The sequence below is a fragment of the Petromyzon marinus genome, chromosome 71 (genome assembly GCF_048934315.1).
Source record: "Petromyzon marinus isolate PM22_M1 ecotype Great Lakes invasive population chromosome 71, UKy_Petmar_22M1.pri1.0, whole genome shotgun sequence".
NCBI classification, from domain to species: Eukaryota; Metazoa; Chordata; class Hyperoartia; order Petromyzontiformes; family Petromyzontidae; genus Petromyzon; species Petromyzon marinus.
In genome coordinates this window covers 670,405-694,971 of record NC_133737.1, presented here as the reverse complement: position 1 = coordinate 694,971, position 24,567 = coordinate 670,405, and the positions used below count along the sequence as shown (strand labels likewise).

At 47.5% G+C, this 24,567-nt stretch overlaps 1 protein-coding gene across 3 annotated transcripts in view; it reads left to right on the top strand.

The window, feature by feature from the left end:
• Nucleotides 1-24,567, top strand: part of LOC116957250 (uncharacterized) — a 116,815-nt gene that overhangs the window by 71,735 nt on the left and 20,513 nt on the right. Inside the window, exon 2 of one of the 3 annotated variants that reach the window (XR_012930517.1) lies at nt 1,305-2,061. The exons of the other annotated variants lie outside the window; for them this stretch is intronic. The gene's annotated coding sequence lies outside the window, so the exon portion shown is untranslated. Of the gene's footprint in view, nt 1-1,304; nt 2,062-24,567 lie in introns of those variants that run through there. 3 annotated transcript variants of the gene reach the window in all.

The window sequence follows — 24,567 nt, the reverse complement described above, 5'->3', positions numbered from 1 at the left end:
TGTGTTGATGGTTGTGGTGGTTGTTGTTGTGGTGATGGTTGTGGTGGTGTTTGCTGTAGTGGTGGTGGTTGTGGTGGTTGTGATGATGGTTGTTGTGGTTGTTGTGGTGTTTGTTGTTGTGGTGGTTGTGGTGGTGGTTGTTGTGGTGGTGGTTGTTGTGGTTATTGTGGTGGTTGTGGTGGTTGTTGTGGTTTTGGTGGTGGTTGTGGTGGTGGTTCTGGTGATTGTGGATGTGGTGGTGGCTGTGGTGGTTGTTGTGGTGGTTGTGATTGTGGGGGTTGTGGTTGTGGTGGTGGCTGTGGTGGTGGTTGTTGTGGTGATAGTTGTGGTGGTTATTGTTGTGGTAGTGGTTGTTGTGGTGGTAGTTCTGGTGATTGTGGTTGTGGTGGTGGTTGTTGTGGTAGTGGTTGTTGTGGTAGTGGTTGTTGTGGTGATAGTTGTGGTGGTGATTGTTGTGGTAGTGGTTGTTGTGCTAGTGGTTGTTGTTGTGGTGGTGGTGTTTGTTGTAGTGGTGGTGGTTGTGGTTGTTATGGTGGTAATGGTTGTTGTGGTGTTTGTTGTTGTTGTGGTGGTGGTTGTTGTGGTGGTTGTCATGGTGGTTGTTGTGGTGGTTGTGGTTTTGGAGGTGGTTGTGGTTCTGGTGATTGTGGTTGTGGTGGTGGCTGTGGTGGTTGTTGTGGTGATTGTGATTGTGGGGGTTGTGGTTGTGGTGGTGGCTGTGGTGGTGGTTGTTGTGGTGATAGTTGTGGTGGTTATTGTTGTGGTAGTGGTTGTTGTGGTGGTAGTTCTGGTGATTGTGGTTGTGGTGGTGGTTGTTGTGGTAGTGGTTGTTGTGGTAGTGGTTGTTGTGGTAGTGGTTGTGGGGTGGTGGTTGTGGTTGTGGGGGTTGTGGTTGTGGTGGTGGCTGTGGTGGTGGTGGTTGTTGTGGTGATAGTTGTGGTGGTGATTGTTGTGGTAGTGGTTGTTGTGCTAGTGGTTGTTGTTGTGGTGGTGGTGTTTGTTGTAGTGGTGGTGGTTGTGGTTGTGGTGGTTGTGGTGGTGGTTGTTGTTTACAGAGGTAGAGCCTCGCTGTCTCTCTCGTAGGGATGTCAATTGAGTAGCAGCGAGCATGGAAGCGATGTCCAGGTTGGAACTTTACAGCGTGGGGCCTAGCCACCCGGGGCCTTGCCTCCTGCCCTCGCCTGATCGCGTTTGCTTCAATTCTATCGCTTGAGTTTAATTTGTCTTCACTCGGCTCGCCACTTTGTCACTTTGTTTTACTTTTAAATATTCACGCAGTTTTTATTTCATTCTTTTTTTACCAGGCCAGGCCCGCTTGAGCTGCTGTGCTGCTTTTGTTTTTAGAAGCGACCTGCCGACATCACAAGGTGAGGCTCGTCAACAGCGTGGCGGTGTTCACTCTAGACGCGTGGCGGTGTTCACTCTAGACGTGTGGCGGTGTTCACTCTAGACGTGTGGCGGTGTTCACTCTAGACGCGTGGCGGTGTTCACTCTAGACGCGTGGCGGTGTTCACTCTAGACGCGTGGCGGTGTTCACCCTAGACGCGTGGTGGTGTTCACACTCTACATGTGGAGGGGAACCCCGGGTATCGGGAAGGAAATCCACGCAACCACGGGAAGAGAGATAGAGACACACAACTTCGGCTGTGTTGATTGATCCTCAATGAATTTGCTTGGTGGAGTGAGGAAGCATTAATTCTGAGAAGGTGAACGTGGCCAGGCGTGGGTCTGGACACACCATCACCTGTGTAGCATGCCAGTCCGTGACAGTGGTGGAGCCAGTGGGGGTGGGGTGGCACGTGCCCCCCCAACAGTCCGATCGAAATCCCTAATTTCGATTGGATCATTGGGGTTTATTAGTAACTAGCTTCACTACCCGGCTTCGCCCGGAACTTGGATTCTTGTCTTGGATATATTTCATATTACCTTATATTTCACTGAAAAACCCTTAAATGTTGATGCTTGCAAGAAGGTAAAAAGCCAAAACAAATCAAGTTACCTAAATCGGTTGTTTTCACTCAAGGAAATTTAACCTTAATCCACTTCTACGCAAGGTCGATTTTCGCCACTGGAATGAATGACGTGGCGAGCTGAAAATAGTCGCGTTTACTTAGAAATTCCAAACAGCATAAGCTGTGAAAATTTCATGACGCCAAAGCTCAGCGTTGGAGAGGTTTTGCTGCTTCACACAAACAAACAGATGTAATTTTCTGCTTCATATTTAAGATAGCCGTTCTACCCGTTCTTCGCACGGATATGTATTGAAACTCCGAGAAACCAATGGCTTCATCGGCCAGGAGCGACGCGCCACCTAAAATCTCCCGGCACGCTGTGAACAGCTCTAAGCATTGCAGAGCGCTTAACTCAGGTGTGTTGCGGGTTGACGTAACAAACTTCATGGTCATACAAAATACAAAAATATATTTTTATAATAAAGTATTAAAGCTTTCGTGACTGCATAAAATTACTCAATTTTTTTTCGGTAAAGTCACGTATGTAGAAATACAATAAAATTATATTTAAACAAAAAAACAAAAAACAATCACGACGCTTCGATCACAATGCAAGCGATCTTCATCAGGTGTCAAGAACAAATCACGGAGGTAAATACAACAAAAAGATGAGAGACGAGAATTCAACAAACCTGAAAAAACATGTCAAGCACATCCAGTCAGGCCAACAACACAGACACTTCCTAGCGGACCACGAATTTCAGAAGAGTGTTAAATTTCGTGTTCAACCTTTGGATTGCAAATACCAGCATAGATAGAATAAAAATACGAGGTACAAGGTCAGTAGAAATACATATACATGTCCACCAAGAGGTAAGGGGGGAGGAAAGACGGACAGGGAGGCAGAGAGAGAGGGGGGGGGCGGGCGGAGGGATGAACAGAAGCTTAAATAGGAAATACGGTTGGAGGGGGGGAGGGGCCAGAGCGAGAGCGGCAGCTCAAACACGCACATCTTACACATACAAAACGGCAGCTCAAAAAAGGACCACCTCTTGTAGATACAAAACGGCAGCTCAAAAAATGACCACCTCTTGTAAATACAAAATGTCAGCTCAAAAAAGGGCACATCTTACACGTAATTACAACGGTAACTTCCCCGTAGAAGTGTGATAATAAAGTATTAAAGCTTTCGTGACCGCATAAAATTACTCATTGTTTTTTTTTGTAAAGTCACGTATGTAGAACCTCGTATTTTTCATTCTATCTATGCTGGTATGTGCAATCCAAAGGTTGAATACGAAATTTAACACTCTCCTGAAATTCGTGGTCGGCCAGGAAGTGTCTAACTGTGTTGTTGGCCTGACTGGATGTGCTTCACATAATGTTTTTCAGGTTTGTTGAATTCTCGTCTCTCATCTTTTTGTTGTATTTACCTCCGTGATTTGTTCTTGACACCTGATGAAGATCGCTTGCGTTGTGATCGAAACGCCGTGATTGTTTTTTTGTTTTAATATAATTTTATTGTATTTCTACATACGTGACTTTACCGAAAAAACCAATGAGTCATTTTATGCAGTCACGAAAGCTTTAATACTTTATTATCACACTTCTACGGGGAAGTTACCGTTGTACTTATGTGTAAGCTGTGCCCTTTTTTGAGCTGCCGTTTTGTATTTACAAGAGGTGGTCCTTTTTTGAGCTGCCATTTTGTATTTACAAGAGGTGGTCCTTTTTTGAGCTGCCGTTTTGTATGTGTAAGATGTGTGTTTTTTATCTGCCGCTCTCGCTCTGGCCCCTCTCCCCCTCCAACCGTATTTCCTATTTAAGCTTCTGTTCATCCCTCCGCACCTCCCCCTCTCTCTCTCTCTCTGCCTCCCTGTCCGTCTTTCCTCCCTCCTTATATTTTTATACTTTGTTCATTGTGTACAGTACGGAACCTACCCACATGCCAAATTTCAAGTGTGTAGCATGTTGGGAAGTATGCTAAACACTTTCGAACAGACACACATATCCACACATTTCCCTTTTATATATATATAGATAAATCAGCATTTTGCGACCCCCACTGCCACCGTTTGGCATATTATTACGTGCCAGGGACTCTATGAGAGGACAACAGTCCGAGTCCAAAATTGGCAATAAGTCACGGCAAAGCTGTTACAAGCGACTCACAGAATTGTGCGCAGTTGTGTATACAGTACACGACTTCCCTGATGGCAAACACTTTCAGCGAGCGCGGTGCCTATCATACGCGTCAAATAAAAAGCAAGGGACAAGTCCTTACTAACTAACAACTCCTTACAACTCCTTACTAACAACTCCTTACTAACAACTCCTCGCTTACTAACAACTCCTTACATACTAACAACTTACTTACTAACAACTCCTTACTTACTAACAACTCCTATCATTTTTCATTGCTGAAGGGGTTGCCCCATCTTCCTGAAAATCCTGGCTCCACCTCTGAGTGTGTGACAGGGTCAAGTTTGTATTTTGCAGTAAAGTCTATTAACTCTATTGAGCACGGAGGTTATATCAAAACAGTTTATTTTTTATTTCCTCTGGAACTTTTTGTAAAAATGGAGTCAGGAAGTTATCACAGCACATGTGCAGTTGAAGTCAGAACTGTTCATCCCAGCATTCAAGGACATCTGTGCCTGGCTTCACACCTCTAAGTTGCGATTGAACATTAATTTATGCATTTCTGCATAACACAAACAGTATTATTTTCAACACCCTTTGGTATGTCAGCTGAATTTAGCTTTCATAAATATTCCTTTTGAAGCCAGATAGCCGAAATTGTGTGCTCGGAGTTTTGGGTTAACATTCATTTTGAAGATACGAGGGCTTCCAGGCATGTTTATGACATTCGCCCTCTCGTTGTGTGCCATAACAGCCCGTGTGATGAATTTGGGACACTTTTTCACTATATCATAAATATATGAATAAGTATAGACATGTAAGTCACCTTTGACTGTGTATATGCATTCCTCTGTGCATCAATACTGACGTGTAGATGGTGTGGATATTCTTTTTTTTCTCTCTGCAGCTGTCGCTTCCTCTGCAGAATTTGTCTGATGGAGCAAAGGCACTCAGCGCAGCTCGGTGCAAAAAGGCATCAATGCAACCGGCGTGCAAACAGCACGGATAGTACTGAACATTTGACACGGCACCAGATAACTCACACAGGAGAGAAACCCTTCAAGTGCACTGTGTGCGGGAAGGCATTTTCACCGTCATCTGCTCTTGTAGCACACCAGAGAACACACACGGGAAATAAACCCTTCAAGTGCAGTGTGTGTGGGAAGGCGTTCACACAGTCATCTACTCTTGTAACACACCAGAGAACTCACACAGGAGAGAACCCCTTCAAGTGCAGTGTGTTTGGGAAGGCGTTTTCAGATTTATCTCCTCTTGTAACACACCAGAGAACACACACGGGAGAGAAACCCTTCAAGTGCAGTGTGTGTGGGAAGGCGTTTGCACGTTCATCTACTCTTGTAGAACACCAGAGAACACACATGGGAGAGAAACCCTTCAAGTGCAGTGTGTGTGGGAAGGCGTTCACACAGTCATCTACTCTTGTAACACACCAGAGAACTCACACAGGAGAGAAACCCTTCAAGTGCAGTGTGTGTGGGAAGGCGTTTTCAGATTTATCTCCTCTTGTAACACACCAGAGAACACACACGGGAGAGAAACCCTTCAAGTGCAGTGTGTGTGGGAAGGCGTTTGCACGTTCATCTACTCTTGTAGAACACCAGAGAACACACACGGGAGAGAAACCCTTCAAGTGCAGTGTGTGTGGGAAGGCGTTTGCACATTCATCACATCTTCAAGTACACCAGAGAACTCACACGGGAGAGAAACCCTTCAAGTGCAGTGTGTGTGGGAAGGCGTTTTCAGATTCATCTGCTCTTGTAAAACACCAGAGAACACACACAGGAGAGAAACCCTTCAAGTGCAGTGTGTGTGGGAAGGCGTTTGCACGATCATCTACTCTTATAAAACACCAGAGTACACACACAGGAGAGAAACCCTTCAAGTGCAGTGTGTGTGGGAAGGCGTTTGCACATTCATCTACTCTTAAAAAACACCAGAGAACACACACAGGAGAGAAACCCTTCAAGTGCAGTGTGTGTGGGAAGGCGTTTGCACAGTCACCACATCTTCAAAAACACAAGAGAACTCGCAAGCATCAGAAGACCCACAAGGAGTGGAGTCTGAAATCAGCTTGTGGAAGTCAAAGTGGCGCAATGAGCCCATCTCTCATGAAACAAGAACCGGAAGAAAATCCAAGCTTGGACACTTTTAAAGGTATCGAGGTGAAATATAAAGAGGTGAAGGTGAAATATGAACAAGTGATGGTGAAGAGCGAAGAAGTGAAGGTAAAATGTGAAGATGATTCAACTCCAAAGTCGGACCGACACATTAATGGAGGAAACGTGAAGCAGGAGGAGAATTCTGACTGTGAGGCAGAGCGAGGCAATTCTCAGCAGTTTGTGGAAGTGGAGGTGTGGGTGGACTTCCTCCGAGACAATACGAAGTCAATTGGAGACCCGTTAGATGTGTAAGCTTGAGACGATGTCGCTCCAATAGATGCACCTTTGTCACAGGCCTTTAATGACAACAATAAAGTTGAACACTTAATTCCTAGGTTCAACCTGCAGGGAAAGAGCAGCCAGTCTTTGTGGACCTGTGGGTTGGGTAGATCTCTAACCATGAGCGAGAGTCAATAAGCTCCCAAGCATTCACAAGGTTCTAATTATTCCAATTATATGGTGGTTGCTTAATCGCCTCTGGCAATTCGGAGTTTTGTATCGTATCTTGTCTCAAACACTCGAAGAGCACCCCCAAATAGCAGCTGCCCCTGTGTGGCACAAGGTGGTGGCCCTGCACCGGCCTGCATGTGTACAAGAGCCTGTCAGTAGGGGGTGATGGTTGATGTGGGATCTTGGTTGTGTAGTTTGTAGGTAATGTTTAGAATTTGATACATTTTGACGCAGACGCCAGCATGCAATGGCCAACTCGTTTTGGCGCAATAGCATGTTGTACATACACTGTTAAGCAGACGGTGCATATTTTTTTAAAATAGCTTGTTAATGCGATGTAACCTTACTCATTGGTTTTTTCGGTAAAGTCACGTATGTAGAAATACAATAAAATTATATTAAATACAAAACATATCACGACGTTTAGATCACAACACAAGCGATCTTCACCAGGTGTCAAGGACAAATCATGGCAAGAACAAATCATGGATGTAAAAAAGATGAGAGACGAGAATTTAACAGACCTAAAAAACATGTGAAGCACAACCAGTCAGGCCAACAACACAGACACTTCCTGGCGGACCACGAATTTCAGAAGAGTGTTAAATTTCGTGTTCAACTTCTGGATTGCACAAACCAGCATAGACAGAGTGAAAATACGAGGTACATGGTCAGTAGGAAAGACGGAGAGGCAAAGAGAGAGAGAGGTGAACAGAAGCTTAAATAGGAAATAAGGTTGGGGGGGGGGGAGCAAAAGGAGAGTGGCAGCTCATCTTGCGGCAGCTCAAAACAGCACATCTTGCATATACACAGAAGCGGGGGGGGGGGGGGGGGGGTGGGAACAGGCTTGGGGTGCACCTGTAATTCAATTTTGTTCAGATGCCTGTCAATAATTTAGAATAAATACTTGTCTGATTGTGTACGTACATGTAACATTTTGTGTAAAAGGGTCAAACATTGAATAAGTGATGTTAGGACAAAGTGTATGTTTTGGAAGTAACCTGTATAGATAAGTCAGGTGAGACTCATTGTTCTTGTGATACAGGTCAAAGGGTATTTTATGTTTCAGGAAGCTTCTCCCTCTGGAGCAACTCATTGTCTTTGAAATAGGGAGCACACTCGGATCATTCATCAGTTACAAGGCATACCACTCAAAAGTTACACGTAGAGGAGATACATTCTCTACAACACGAATTATAATTTTGTATTACGTGTTGATGTAGATTTTCTCGAATTAGGACAAGAAATGGTCCTTGCTGATTAACGTCTGGATGTTCACAACCATGGCTTGAAGCAAGCCTGATCGCCTGCGGTGCCCCTCACAACCATTTACGGCCTGGGGCCAGGAAAGTCACGAAAAAAAATTGCACACGAACGACGCCTCCACGCAAGCTCCCGATGCTCCGTTTTGAAGTTTTAAAATGAAACAACTTTGAATTGTATTATTTTGAATTAGATAATTGTATTTCTTCATTAAAAGCTTATTAATTGAAAACGATATTTCGTGTGAATTTTCTCGCGTCATTAGGTAGATGGCTTTGCCGGTGGTTTGGTTCGATGCGGACTTTCACCTGGTTGGGATCGCGGGATCCAGATGAGGCGACACAGAGCTGGCCGTGCGAGAAGACCGCCGTCTGCAGATCGATTCCAACGCGATCGAACGTCTGTCCCTGCGCCTCCGTCGTTCATGCAGGGGCGCGTAGGTTTGCAGTGCCCCCTGCATGAAAACGACGGAACGTGCAGCGTTAGTCACGAAGTTGTGCGTGAGCGCCATAACAGGGGGCAGCCGAGAGAGAGAGAGAGCGAGGTGCGTAGAGGTCGACCAAAGTAAACCCCTGCCCCCCCCCCCCCCCGTGACCGGAGACTAACACCCCTGACCCCCCCACCCGTCCCTAAGGCCCATTAAGATAAGACCTTCCAGAAGGTTTTGGGAGGGGGGGGGGGGTCAGGAGGGGAGGGTGAGCCCGACCAGGGGATAAAAGCCCAGCCCTCTGGACGGGCCGGGCAGTGTTCACCAACTCAAGCCTGAAGACATCCGAAGACCTCAAGACTGGACCAGCACCCGGGGACCCTCAACCGAGGTTCTTGTTAGAGCCGGGTTGTAGCGGACCGAGGTGGCACGGACACCCTGGGACCCTCCCCGAGCTCTCGCCAGAGCCGGGTTGTAGCGGACCAGAGGTGAGCTCCCGTACCCTGGCTGTGACGGGTCGTCCAGTCTTCCCTTAACGCCGGGCTAAGGGATCCGTGGGTAGCAGAGCGTCATTCATGCGAATAGAAATCCCATAACGCAGTATATGTTTGAGCTGCTGCTCCCCGGGTCTGCCTGAGCTGCTGCTCTTTGCGTCTACCTGAGCTGCTGCTCCCCGTGGCTGCCTGAGCTGCTGCTTCTTGGGCCTGCCTGAGCTGCTCCCTGGGTCTGCCTGAGCTGCTGCTTCCTGGGCCTGCCTGAGCTGCTCCCTGGGTCTGCCTGAGCTGCTGCTCCCCGTGGCTGCCTGAGCTGCTCCCTGGGTCTGTCTGAGCTGCTGCTTTCGTGGCCTGCCAAAGTTACTGCTCCACGGGTCTGTCTGTGCTGCTGCTCCCTGCAGCTGCCTAAGTTGCTCCATGGGTCTTCCAGAGCTGCTGCTCTCTGGGTCTACTTGAGCTGCTGCTCCCTGGGCCTGCCTGAGCTGCTGCTCCCTGGGCCTGCCTGAGATGCTGCTCCTTGGGTCTGCCTAAATCTGCTGCTGCCTGGTTTGCTCAGAAACGCTCTCCGTTATCAAGGAGCCGAAGCTTCTGCAGGAAGCCCTCGACCGTCTTAACCCGCCCCTTGAGGTTTTTACCCTTTACCTGCTTGATCAGGTTATTGCCCTGTTCGCAAAGATGCTCCTTGAAAAAAAAGAGTGTTAGGTCACATGCACGTTAGCGTAGCGAAATAGCAAAGCACCAAGGTGTGCTTACAAACAGCAAGAATTTGAACGGCTAGTCAACTTCGTGACCTGGAGCTGAACGCCACCACAAACTCAAAAACACGGGCGAGAAGCCGTACATGTGCGACGAGTGTGGCAAGACATTACTCGCGATCGGCCTACCTGTGCGTTTTTCACTTGTGAGTTTAACTGTTGTAGATCTTTGTTATCTTAAAGATGGCAATTCTCCTGCTGTGTATCATACTACTGTCATTCCCGGCCATATCTAGTGCCACATTCAACTCTACAAACGGCTACCCTCGTTACTTTGCGTCCTTACTTGTTGCTCGATTTGCCACTACACCTGCAAATAAAACAGCTCATAGACACTTCTACACTCCATCATTGTATCCTTTTAAACCCTATCTTTGTCCCATTACTTCACCAGGACTCCTTCCAAACTTCATTCTGCTCATAAAAAAACCACGATCTGCATTCTGCTGCTATTCGTCCAAGGTTCACCGTTCTTCATCCTTTCACAGAAAATACTTGTGGAAACTATTAATTCTACTTTTCTTATTTCTGGGTGGTATTGAGCTTCATCCTAGCCAAAATATAAAGAACTCGTATAATTCTGTAGATTTTTCTGGCAGGAAAGGTGTTGGTGTTCTACATGTCAACATCAGAGGGCTTGTGATTAAATTAAGTCAACTAAAACTAGAAGTGGCAAATCTTGACCCGGACATTTTTTTGCCTAACAGAAACATTTCTCACTCCTGCCGTCAATGACTTGCAGATTACGATTGACAACTACAACCTTTTTCGGCTTGACCGAGGATCTAAAGGAGGTGGAATTGCCATTTATGTTCGTAATACTATTGCATGTTCACCAGCTAACTCCTTGTTTAAAAAATGTTGCTTTGAAGGTTTGGCTCTCAAAATAACTCTTCCAAATAATCAACAGATATTGGTAGTGTGCTGCTACAGACCGCCTATTGGGAAGGATGTTGAAGCTGCATCTGCACTGAGAGAGCTTTTTGGGGGCCTCCCTAAAGGTGAAATAGTTTTAGTGGGTGAACTAAATTGGAATTTGCTAGACCCGCCGGCCGTGGCCACAAATTTTACAGATAAATTTAACCTGTTTCAATTAATAAATGTCCCCACAAGACCCAACCTAAAAAATCCGGGACAGTCATCTCTGCTTGACGTCCTATTGACAAATGCCCCTCACAATTTCACACTTACTGGTGTTCTGGGTAATAACCTTAGTGATCACTCCTTCATTTTTGGTGTGAGATCATCAGCCAGACCCAAAGCCCCCCTAAATTGGCTGAGAAGCACTCTATGATACACTTCAGCACTCAGGCATTTAATAATGATGTGCTTCACTCGGATATTGACAAGGTCTGTGATATCCCCAACCTGACAGGCTTGGGAGACCTTCAGGTACACGTTTCTCCAAATTCTTAACAAACATGCTCCGTTGGTTAGATTAAAACTAAAAGCAACCGCCCACCATGGTTTGATCCTTTGATTACTAAGCTCATGAAAACTAGGGACAAGGCTTGGGCATGTGCTCAGAAAGTAATTTGGTCAATGACTGGCTAGAATACAGGATTTTAAGGAATAGATGCGTTAAAAAAATACGGCATGCAAAAAATGCCTATTTTTCCTTCACTCTCCTGGAATCACATGGACATGCCAGGATTTTCTGGAAAACAATCAAATGTATCGAAAAGGCATCCAAAACAGACAATCTGCCCATTGATCTTAACCGAAATGGGAAATATTTTTCTGATCCCTAAAAAAATAGTTGACAATTTTAACCTTCATTTTTCTGAAGCTGGTAATCTTTTTGATAATGTATTGGGAGTCACCCCTGCTCATGCAAATTCCTACACCTCTGTCCAAACATTAAACGAATTTAGTTTCCAGCCAATCCACGAAAGTAATGTTCTGAAACAACTGTCCTACCTCAAAGGGTCCTCCTCTACCGGAGCAGATAGTATTCCTGTCTTTGCTCTACTAACTGTTGGTCACCTAATATACAAACCTATAGCCCATTTTTCAACCTGTCCATCAAAGAAGCATCAGTTCCTCTAGAATGGAAACATTCCTATGTCCATCCACTTCACAAAGGGGGCCCTAAAGATGATCCAAATAACTACCGACCTATCTCAATTTTGTCCCCGTTGATGAAAATTTTTGAAAAACTATTGACCTACCAAATTAGCAGTTTCCTGGACACCAACAATCTCCTACATCTAAAACAATCTGGGTTCCGAAAAAAATACAGCACCACATCTGCTGCATTAGACTCTCTGAATCACATTTACAGTAGCCTTGATAATAAGCAGTACTGTGCCTGTCTTTTTCTAGACCTGTCCAAAGCTTTTGATACAGTAGACCACGACACCCTGCTTAGTAAACTAAGTTGCCTCGGTTTTTCCGAAAACGCAGTAAAATGGTTACAAAATTACCTCTTTTCTCGCACCCAAACTGTATTCACAGATGGTTGGAGGTCAAACAGTGTTAAGATAACAAATGGGGTTCCACAGGGTTCCATCCTCGGCCCCCTTTTGTTGTCTCTTTCTGTCAATGACTTTGGCACTGACCTGGATCATTCCAGGGTAAATCTTTTTGCAGATGACACGATACTGATTACTGCTGGCCGCTCTACAGATGACGTGATTGCTAAGCGACAGGGTGATTTCAACAAACTACAACATCAGCTAGTTGCTCTTAAACTAGTCCTGAATACCTCCAAAACCAAGGTGCTATGCTTCTTACCAGGACTAAAGCAGGAAGTTATTTTTCCCCAATTACATTCCTTAAATAATTGTCAAATAGAGCAAGTCAAGATCTATAAGTATCTTGGGGTCATCCTGGATTCAAAATTGAATTTTGAATATCACATTGATTATATTGGTAAAAAGACAAAGATAAAAATTGGTTTTCTGGATCGACACAAGCACTGCTTCCCCCCAATGTTCCGTTTGGAATTGATAAAAGCTACCATACTGCCTCTAATTGACTACTGTGACATCGTGTATAAATCAGCCCCAAGTACTGTACTGAAGAAGCTTGATTCCATCTATCACTCGGCCTTAAGATTTACATTGAACTGCCCATATAGGACTCGCCACTCTGTTTCAAAGAACAAATTTGACCTCAGGTCTTCGCTCATTTACCAACTTCACATTCCCTATTGCCGTACAAAAACTGGAGGAAGGGCCATTGCTATTTATGCCCCCAGAGTCTGGAATGCTATTGCCAATAAACTGCAACTTGAATCGCTACCAATGAGATCTTCTCTCAAAACTGCTCTAGAGGAGTTGTACACCCCTAGCTGCCACTGCTATTCATTGGCGTAAAATAAAATAAAATGTTTCGGATGACGCTGCAAAGTATTATCTGTATTTTGATTTCTCCCTTCTGCCCCCCTTATGTCCCCAACGCCCGTTAACCCCCGGGTCACATGACGTCATCCTGAGCATCCAATCAAATCCTCTTTTCCGGCCATTTTGAGCGCTCTGGCCATTGGGGGGGGGGGGTCGCTTCATCCCCCCTCCTTCCCATTGTCTCTGTGCCTGCGTTCCTCGCCGTTGATTCATCGATAATCCCCTCGCTCCCTCCCACTTAAGTCAACTTCTTATCTGCCTAGGGGCTTTTCCCTCCCACCCCACTGTTTACCCTGCCGCTGGGTACTGGCTGAAGTTCCCATCCCCCCTTGTTGTGAATGCTTCATCGCGGCCGGCCTGTAAAGCTCTACGCCCCCCTTTTTGGGGGGGTCATCAGTTAATCCGGTCTGGGGGCTCAGCCAATTTCCTGGTCCGGGGAAACCGTGGAACGTCCCTGCTAGTGGAGTTCTCGGGTGAAAACCCATCATACCAGGTGATCCCTCCTCGAGACCCTACGGGGGTGCATGCGAGTGTTTAGTGGGGCATGCGTTCGTGGGGGGGGGGGGGGGCACATGGAGGGGGTAACGGCGACCGAGCTGCTCCGCTGCGGTGGCACCACACAATCTACCAACCCTCGAGGACCTGCACACCTCGAGGAGCATGAGGCGAGCGAGGAAGATTTGTGGCCGATTCCTCCCACCCTGGACACTTCTCTGTTCCAGCTACTCCCCTCCGGCAGAAGGCTGCGGTCCATCGGGACCAAAACCTCACGCCACAAAAACAGTTTCTTCCCATCCGCTGCTGGCCTCTTCAACAAGGCCAAGGGCTTACACTGACTTTAACATTTTATCTAAAAAATGACACCTTGCCATACTTACACTATGTTACCATATTTGTATTTTTTTATTTTTAGATTGTATCTTACAGCTACTTTATATTAAATATTTATTCAATATTTTACATACTTTTAGCCCCTTAGTGTTAGTTTGACTTTTTACCTTTAGTATAGTTAGACTTGTATGCCACTTGTTTAAGATTTAAGATTCCTATATGTTGAATGTAAATTCTTTGTGAGAACTTTCATGGCAAATGAAATATTTTCTGATTAAAACCCTTTCTGATTAAAGTCATGTAAATAGAAACCAAAAATAAAGAAAAAATGTGGTCAATTTTATTATTTAAATTGCCATTTCATTTCATTATTTTCTTTTGAGTAACATGTGTTTTAATTTACCAGACTTTACCGAAAGAAGCAAGAATATTAAATCCTGCAGTCACGAAAGTTTTAAGTCAAAATAGAATGCGCCACCACTCGGCTCGCCTCAATCTGCGTGGAGGCTTGGCCCCCCCTCACACACACAAAGTGTACACACACAGTGTACACACACAGTTTTCAAACACACAGTGTACACACACACAGTGTACACACACACAGTGTACACACACAGTGTACACACACAGTTTTCAAACACACAGTGTGCACACACAGTGTACACACAGTGTACACACACACTGTCTACACACACACAGTGTACACACAGTGTACACACACACACCGTGTACACACACAGTGTGTACACACACAGAGTACACACACACACCGTGTACACACACAGTGTGTACACACACAGAGTACACACACAGTGTGTGTACACACACAGTGTGTACACACACAGTGTACACACACATACAGTGTACACACATACAATGTACACAGTGTACAGACACAGTCTACACACACAGTGTACACACACACAGTGTACACACACACACAGTGTACACACACACAGTGTACAAACACACACAGTGTGTACACAATAATGTCCACATTGTTGCTGAGCTCACACACCCAAGGGGCCTCTGATCAAGTGAGGGAGCAATGGAAAATGAATCTAAACTTAAACTCCAACCCCGCTGTGACGTCACTACTCAGCATTACCTCATCGGCGTGAAACGCCAGGGGGAGGTGTACTTCGCTAGTGACGTCATGCCACCAAGGTATTCACCCTACCCTGTCCAAGGCTCCTTTGAGCGTGACGTCATCTCTGCCTGGGTCGCTGCTGTTTTTTGTTCAAGCGACGTCATGTCACCTTCTGCTGCCGCGTGACGTCACGAGATAACAGGAAGCTGCTGCTCCGCCGTGCACTGAAATCTGAGGTGAGAAATTCTCATCGCGGTAGTGGTTGTGGTGATTGTTGTGGTGGTTGTTGTTGTGGTGGTTGTTGTTGTTTACCGAGGTAGAGCCTCTCTCTCGTAGGGATGTCAATTGAGTAGCAGCGAGCATGGAAGCGATGTCCAGGTTGGAACTTTACAGCACGGGGCCTAGCCACGCGCGGCCTTGCCTCCTGCCCTCGCCTGATCGCGTTTGCTTCAATTCTCTCGCTTAAGTTTAATTTGTCTTCACTCGGCTCGCCACTTTGGCACTTTGTTTTACTTGTTGTGGTGGTTGTTGTGGTCGTGGTTATTGTGGTAGTTGTGGTGGTTGTGGTGGTGGTTGTGGTGGTGGTTGTGGTGGTTGTTGTGGTGGTTGTTGTGTTGGTGGTTGTGGTGGTTGTTGTGGTGGCTGTGGTGGTTGTTGTAGTGGTGGTTTTGGTGGTGTTTGTGTTTGTGGTGGTTGTTGTGGTGTTTGTTGTTGTGGTGGTGGTTGTTGTGGTGGTGGTTGTGGTGGTGGTTGTGGTGGTGTTTGCTGTAGTGGTGGTGGTTGTGGTGGTTGTGGTGATGGTTGTTGTGGTTGTTGTGGTGTTTGTTGTTGTGTTGGTGGTTGTGGTGGTGGTTGTTTTGGTGGTAGTTCTGGTGATTGTGGTGGTGGCTGTGGTGGTTGTTGTGGTGGTTGTGATTGTGGGGGTTGTGGTTGTGGTGGTGACTGTGGTGGTGGTTGTTGTAGTGATAGTTGTGGTGGTGATTGTTGTGGTAGTGGTTGTTGTGGTGGTAGTTCTGGTGATTGTGGTTGTGGTGGTGGTTGTTGTGGTAGTGGTTGTTGTGGTAGTGGTTGTTGTGGTGGTTGTGGGGGTGGTGGTTGTGGTGGTGGTTGTGGTGGTGGTTGTTGTGGTGGTTGTTGTGTTGGTGGTTGTGGTGGCTGTTGTGGTGGTTGTTGTGGTGGTGGTTGTGGTGGTTGTGGTGGTGGTTGTGGTGGTGGTTGTGGTGGTTGTTGTGGTGGTTGTGGTGGTTGTTGTGGTGGTGGTGGCTGTGGTGGTTGTTGTAGTGGTGGTTGTGGTGGTGTTTGTGGTTGTGGTGGTTGTTGTGGTATTTGTTGTTGTGGTGGTGGTTGTGGTGGTGGTTGTTGTGGTGGTGGTTGTTGTGGCGGTGGTGGTTGTGGTGGTGGTTATACTCTTTTGTTCTATTCGGCAAAGTCACGTAGGTAAATAATAAAACAACAATAATCACGACGTTTCGGCAACAACACAAGCGGCCTTCATCAGGTGAAGGGACGAGCCTGTCTGGAGGACAGCGCTGGAGTGGAAGAAGCCACGCTTAGATCACGACATTTAAGCTGTGTGAGAAGAAGAAGAAGACCACGGGCTTTGACAAAGGAATTAGCATATAATTTAGCATTGAAATGGCTCATTGAAATAGCTAAGTTAAAGTATACACATCCGCAGAGGTGCCCCTTGACAAAGGAATTAGCATAGAATTTAGCATTTAAATAGCTGAGTGATTAGCTAGTAACTGGTAACAGAAATAGCTATGTTAAAGTCAGAGTATATACATTCACCGAGGCACCTAGTACTCATCAAACAGGAGAATTTAGCGAAACACAACCACGCTCAGACATCGGACCTGTGTGCGAGCAAAGAGGTGGTGTACGTGCCGGTGGACTTGCAGTTTGGCGAGGGGGGGGGAAGGGGGGAGGGGGATTTTACCTATTGATGGTGTGAAAATGGGAATTTATAAGAGCTGCGAAAGTTTGGGGTACCACTACTCGAAAAATATACTGTACCATTGAAATTAGTTTAATGTTTAGTTCGATTTAGAACATCTTTCCAATGGTTGCTTAATTTGAAACCATCCTCTCGGTTGAAATTGTGTCTGTGTTTGTAGATCTGAATTGCTTCATGAACAAATCTCTGATAAAAGCCCGTGGGTTTGCAAAGAACCTTGGTATCGGAAAAAATTATAGCGTGATCCCCCACATCGTTGTAACAGTGATCAGCTACGGCAGAAGATTTCGTTTTGCCGTGTTTCAAATCTGATTTGTGCTCGCGAATTCGGTCAGAGACATGTCGCTTTGTCTCACCGATGTAGCAATAACCGCAGGTACAACTCAATTTGTAAACCCCGGGGTACTGTAAATCAGGAATGACATCCTTCACGGATGGGATCAGATCACGAATTTTGTGTACTGTATTGAACCGGACCTGGATCTTGTGTTTGTTTAGAATTTTGGAAATCTTTTTAGTAACGCCTGCTATATATGGAAGTGTGATGGTTTTGACCGGAGTATCAAGTGGTTGTTTCTGTATGGAGGGAGAGACAGCTTGGCGGATGGTACGGTCAGAGTAACCATTCCTTTTGAGGGCCAGGTGTACATGTTTTAATTCACTGGTCAGGTGGTGTTGGTCTGAAATGCAATGAGCCCTATGGTATAAAGTTTTGATGAGAGAATTCTTTTGGGCTGGGTGGTGGTGGGAATCAGGTTTCAAGTAGGAATCTGTGTGGGTGGGTTTCCTGTAGACAGAATGTCCCAATGAGCCATCAGGTCTCCTCTCAAACAGAACGTCTAAGAATGGTAGCTTGCCATCTTTCTCCACTTCCATGGTGAATTTGATGGCGGGATGTCTGGAATTGATGTGGTGTAGGAAAAGGTTCAGAGCTGGGAGGCCATGTGGCCAAATGACGAAAGTGTCATCCACATATCTCTTCCACAGGGAAGGTCTGAGGGTGGAAGTCTGGATGGCGTCTGATTCAAATTTCTCCAAGAAAATATTGGCTATCACTGGTGACAAGGGGGAACCCATGGGGGTACCCTCATTTTGTTTGTAGAAGGAGCCATTCCAAGTAAAGTAGGTATTGTTGAGGCAGTGCCTAACCAGTGCAGGTGTGTCGGGGTCTAGTCCATGTTGGACCAAATTTTCAATTATTTCAATGGTATCAGGTACTGGGACCTTGGTGAACAAAGAGACCACATCGAAGCTGACAAGGATATCGTCAGGGGACAGTACAACGTCTTTGACCATAGAGACCAATTGGGCTGAGTTAAGTACTGCTGAGGTGGTCTTGCCAGTGAAATGCAGCAAGGTATCTGACAGAAAACGGGCTAGTCTATAGGTAGGGGAGTTGATCTTGGATACGATGGGTCGTAGTGGGGTGCCTTCTTTATGAATCTTGGGAAGACCATAGAATCTAGGGGGTCTTGCAGCAGAAGGTTTTAGGGAGGGACGTTTAGTTGGGTCGATTAGGGAGGTCGAACTAGTGATGATCTTGTTGGTTTTTATCGCTAGGCTATTAGTGGGGTCATTTTTTATTTTTGAGTAACTTCCATCGTTGAGCAGATTCTGGATTTTGTTGCTGTATGAATCTTTATCCATAATAACAGTAGCGTTTCCTTAAATGTCGTGATCTAAGCGTGGCTTCTTCCACTCCAGCGCTGTCCTCCAGACAGGCTTGTCCCTTCACCTGATGAAGGCCGCTTGTGTTGTGGCCGAAACGTCGTGATTATTGTTGTTTTATTATTTACCTACGTGACTTTACCGAATAGAACCAAAGAGTATGGATCCTTGCAGTCACGAAAGCTTTAAATCTAGAATTGTGGTGGTGGTTGTTGTGGTGGTGGGTGTTGTGGTGGTGGTTGTGGTGGTTGTTGTTGTGTTGATGGTTGTGGTGGTTGTTGTTGTGGTGATGGTTGTGGTGGTGTTTGCTGTAGTGGTGGTGGTTGTGGTGGTTGTGGTGATGGTTGTTGTGGTTGTTGTGGTGTTTGTTGTTGTGTTGGTGGTTGTGGTGGTGGTTGTGGTGGTGGTTGTTGTGGTGGTTGTTGTGGTTATTGTGGTGGTTATGGTGGTGGTTGTGGTGGTTGTTGTGGTGGTTGTTGTAGTTTTGGTGGTGGTTGTGGTGGTGGTTGTTGTGGTGGTAGTTCTGGTGATTGTGGTTGTGGTGGTGGCTGTGGTGGTTGTTGTGGTGGTTGTGATTGTGGGGGTTGTGGTTGTGGTGGTGGCTGTGGTGGTGGTTGTTGTGGTGATAGTTGTGGTGGTGCTTGTTGTGGTAGTGGTTGTTGTGGTGGTAGTTCTGGTGATTGTGGTTGTGGTGGTGGTTGTTGTGGTAGTGGTTGTTGTGGTAGTGGTTGTTGTCGTAGTGGTTGTGGGGGTGGTGGTTGTTGTGGTGGTTGTGGTTGTGGGGGTTGTGGTTGTGGTGGTGGCTGTGGTGGTGGTTGTTGTGGTGATAGTTGTGGTGGTGATTGTTGTGGTAGTGGTTGTTGTGCTAGTGGTTGTTGTTGTGGTGGTGGTGTTTGTTGTAGTTGTGGTGGTTGTGGTTGTTATGGTGGTAATGGTTGTTGTGGTGTTTGTTGTTGTTGTGGTGGTTGTGGTGGTGGTTGTTGTGGTGGTTGTCATGGTGGTTGTTGTGGTGGTTGTACACCCAGGACCCCATTCCAACCTAAAGTGGCCTGGTCTCAGTTATCTGATGAAAGTTGCAAGCGAGAATTTCATCATCGCTTGCGGCTGGGATTGGCATCGTCCCCGACTCCTCCTGATGTCGAGGGTAAATGGGCGAGGTTTAGGACTGTGACTCATGCAGCTGCAATGGCTGCTTTGGGTACGCGGTCCAGACCTCCCCAGACACCCTGGATGACAGAGGAGTTGTTCACGATGGTTGAGAAAAAGCGACAGGCCCACTGTCATCGGCTACAGAATCCCACGTCAGAGAATGAGGAGGCTTACCGCAGCCTTCGCTCGGAGGTTCGGAGAGCCGTGAGGCGCTGCAAGGATGGGTGGTGGTCGCGGGTTGCTGAGGAGATGGAGTCTGCCTCAGTGGCCCGTGATCACAAATCTCTATTTAACTCCATCAAAAAAGTAACCTGCAGCGCCACACCTATTACCATCATTAGGGGAAAAAACGGTGATCCAATTTCCGACCCCCAGGAACAGGTTCGCAGATTTGCTGAGCATTTCTGTGAGGTCCTGGGGGAGGGAAAATCCCTCAGCCAGGAAAACATCGTGGCACAAAGTGAGGATGACCCTGCTGAGGCTGCGGTGCCTCAAATATTGGATGAAGTCACCCCCTGTGAGTGGCTGGCTGAGGTGCCATCTGCTGAGGAAGTATTGAAGGCGATCCGGAGTCTGAGACCAGGAAAGGCAGCGGGCAGAGATGATCTCCCAAGCGAAATGCTGAGGGAGGGTGGCGTTTGTGCACAGACTGCCCTATATGACATCATAACAACAGTCTGGACCACTGGACGGGTTCCGCAGGATTGGAAGGATGCCCTGGTGGTCCCCCTTTTTAAGAAGGGGGACCGCACAGACTGTAACAACTACAGGGGCATCTCACTCCTCAGTGTGCCGGGAAAGGTCCTGGCAAGGATTATTCAGCATCGCCTTGCCAGGCACGCTGAGGAGAGGCTTGCGGAGCCCCAATGCGGTTTCAGGAAAGGGCGGTCCTGCACAGATGCCATATTTTCTGTCCGTCTGCTACAGCAGAGGTGTAGGGAATTCCAACAAGACCTACATCTCTGCTTTATTGACCTGGTCAAGGCCTATGATACCATCAGTAGGCCTGGGCTCTGGGTCGTTCTTCGTGCTTTTGGAGTACCTGACCCTCTGCTCACGATCATTAAGGACCTTCATGATGGTGAGCGGGCCCGGGTAAAACTACGTGGCCGGGAGTCAGAGCCATTCCCTGTACACCTTGGGGTGCGACAGGGATGTCCTCTGGCTCCCACATTATTTAACATCTATTTTGACCACGTAGTTCGTGAAGCCTTCAATAGCTGTACCGGGGGAATCTCCATATGGTACAGATATAATGGGAGGCTAATCGATGCCCGGGTGCGGTCAAGGGATGGCTCCCTATTGCTCAACCACGTTATGTATGCTGATGACTTGGTAATAGCTGCTCAGTCAGAGGAGGAGTTGGAGACGCTGCTGCTGAGACTGGAGCGTGCCACTAAGAGGTGGGGCCTTACCATCAGCCCCACCAAAACTAAGCACCTGCCTGGGTATTTTGTACCATCGGACACTCCACCCCCACAACTCCCAATCGGTGATGGGGCAGTTGTGGAGAGAGTGGAGAGTTTCCCATATCTGGGCAGTGTGCTTATGACTGGCTCCAGTTTAACAGCAGAGGTCTCACTCCGAATCAGTCGAGCGGCAATATCTTTTCATCGGTTGCGTAACGCTGTGTGGAAGCTACCTGGTCTGTCGCTCCGCACTAAGCTTCAGGTCTTCTCGGCCACGGTCATTCCCTCCCTTCTCTACGCTTGCGAAACGTGGACCCCCCTAATGGAACATCTTCGCCGGTTAGAAACATTTAGGCTGGCCTGCCTACGATCCATCCTGGGTTTAACCAGACTGGATTGTGTGAGGAGCTCACAAATCCTTGAAAGATCTGGGCAGGGTCCCATCGGTGAGCTCCTCCGGCAGGCAAGGCTGCGATGGCTGGGTCATGTAGCCCGCATGCCCAGCCACCGCATGCCGAAACAGCTTTTGTTTGGCCGGATTGAGGGGGCTAAGCGGGCGCGGCACGGGCTAGAGAAGAGATGGAGTGATGTGGTACAGGAGGACGTGGAGCTGAGTGGACTTGCCGATGACTGGTACCAGCGGTGTCAAGATCGGCCTCTGTGGAGGAGGCTCGTGAAGGATGCTACTGGGCAGTTGGAGGCAGTCGCCCTCCAACAACAACGGAGGGCGGAGGAGCGACGCTCACAACAGCGAGCGGAGCGCCGGGTGGCTAAAGCACAGCAGGTTGGCACAGTAGGGGGCACAGGTGGTGCATCAGCCAGTCATCTCAGTCAGTCGACCCGTGGCACCTGGGTCTGCCCCGTGACCTCCTGCCAGCGGGCGTTCGACACTTCACGTGGCCTCAGGGTGCACATAGCCTGGCACAAGCGTCGTGGTGACGTCACCGCCACTTAGTGGCGAATGGCGGTTGTTGTTGTTGTTGTGGTGGTTGTGGTGGTGGTTGTTGTAGTTATTGTGGTGGTTGTGGTTGCTGTGGTGGTTGTTGTGGTGGTTGTTGTTGTGGTTGTTGTGGTGGTGGTTGTTGTGGTGGTGGTTGTTGTGGTGGTGGTTGTTGTGGTGGTGGTTGTTGTGGTGGTTGATGTGGTGGTTGTTGTAGTGGTGGTGGTTGTTGTGGTGGTGGTTGTGGTGGTGGTTGTTGTTTACCGAGGTAGAGCCTCGCTGCCTCTCTCGTAGGGATGTCAATTGAGTAGCAGCGAGCATGGAAGCGATGTCCAGGTTGGAACTTTACAGCGCGGGGCCTAGCCACCCGGGGCCTTGCCTCCTGCCCTCGCCTGATCGCGTTTGCTTCAATTCTCTCGCTTAAGTTTAATTTGTCTTCACTCGGCTCGCCACTTTGTCACTTTGTTTTACTTGTTGTGGTGGTGGTTATTGTGGTGGTTGTGGTGGTGGTTGTGGTGGTTGTTGTGGTGGTTGTTGTGTTGGTGGTTGTGGTGGTTAATGTGGTGGTGGTTGTGGTGGTGGTGGTTGTTGTGGTGGTTGTGGTGGTTGTTGTGGTGGTGGTGGCTGTGGTGGTTGTTGTAGTGGTGGTTTTGGTGGTGTTTGTGGTTGTGGTGGTTGTTGTGGTGTTTGTTGTGGTGGTGGTTGTTGTGGTGGTGGTTGTTGTGGTGGTGGTTGTTGTGTTGGTGGTTGTGGTAGTGTTTGCTGTAGTGGTGGTGGTTGTGGTGGTTGTGGTGATGGTTGTTGTGGTGTTTGTTGTGGTGTTTGTTGTTGTGGTGGTGGTTGTTGTGGTTATTGTGGTGGTTATGGTGGTGGTTGTGGTGGTTGTTGTGGTGGTTGTTGTGGTTTTGGTGGTGGTGGTTTTGGTGGTGGTTGTGGTGGTGGTTGTTGTGGTGATAGTTGTGGTGGTGATTGTTGTGGTAGTGGTTGTTGTGGTGGTAGTTCTGGTGATTGTGGTTGTGGTGGTGGTTGTTGTGGTAGTGGTTGTTGTGGTGTTTGTGGTGGTGGTTGTGGTGGTGGTTGTTGTGTTGGTGGTTGTGGTGGTGGTTGTGGTGGTGGTTGTGGTGGTGGTTGTTGTGCTGGTGGCTGTGGTGGTTGTTGTAGTGGTGGTTGTGGTGGTGGTGGTTGTGGTGGTTGTGGTGGTGGTTGTTGTGGTAGTGTGTGTTGTGGTTGTGGTGGTTGTGGTGGTTGTTGTTGTGTTGATGGTTGTGGTGGTTGTTGTTGTGGTGATGGTTGTGGTGGTGTTTGCTGTAGTGGTGGTGGTTGTGGTGGTTGTGGTGATGGTTGTTGTGGTTGTTGTGGTGTTTGTTGTTGTGGTGGTTGTGGTGGTGGTTGTTGTGGTGGTGGTTGTTGTGGTTATTGTGGTGGTTATGGTGGTGGTTGTGGTGGTTGTTGTGGTTTTGGTGGTGGTTGTGGTGGTGGTTCTGGTGATTGTGGATGTGGTGGTGGCTGTGGTGGTTGTTGTGGTGGTTGTGATTGTGGGGGTTGTGGTTGTGGTGGTGGCTGTGGTGGTGGTTGTTGTGGTGATAGTTGTGGTGGTTATTGTTGTGGTAGTGGTTGTTGTGGTGGTAGTTCTGGTGATTGTGGTTGTGGTGGTGGTTATTGTGGTAGTGGTTGTTGTGGTAGTGGTTGTTGTGGTGATAGTTGTGGTGGTGATTGTTGTGGTAGTGGTTGTTGTGCTAGTGGTTGTTGTTGTGGTGGTGGTGTTTGTTGTAGTGGTGGTGGTTGTGGTTGTTATGGTGGTAATGGTTGTTGTGGTGTTTGTTGTTGTTGTGGTGGTGGTTGTTGTGGTGGTTGTCATGGTGGTTGTTGTGGTGGTTGTGGTGGTGGTTGTTGTAGTTATTGTGGTGGTTGTGGTTGCTGTGGTGGTTGTTGTGGTGGTGGTTGTTGTTGTGGTTGTTGTGGTTTTGGTGGTGGTTGTGGTGGTGGTTCTGGTGATTGTGGTTGTGGTGGTGGCTGTGGTGGTTGTTGTGGTGATTGTGATTGTGGGGGTTGTGGTTGTGGTGGTGGCTGTGGTGGTGGTTGTTGTGGTGATAGTTGTGGTGGTTATTGTTGTGGTAGTGGTTGTTGTGGTGGTAGTTCTGGTGATTGTGGTTGTGGTGGTGGTTGTTGTGGTAGTGGTTGTTGTGGTAGTGGTTGTTGTGGTAGTGGTTGTGGGGTGGTGGTTGTGGTTGTGGGGGTTGTGGTTGTGGTGGTGGCTGTGGTGGTGGTGGTTGTTGTGGTGATAGTTGTGGTGGTGATTGTTGTGGTAGTGGTTGTTGTGCTAGTGGTTGTTGTTGTGGTGGTGGTGTTTGTTGTAGTGGTGGTGGTTGTGGTTGTTATGGTGGTAATGGTTGTTATTGTGTTTGTTGTTGTTGTGGTGGTTGTTGTGGTGGTTGTCATGGTGGTTGTTGTGGTGGTTGTGGTGGTGGTTGTTGTAGTTATTGTGGTGGTTGTGGTTGCTGTGGTGGTTGTTG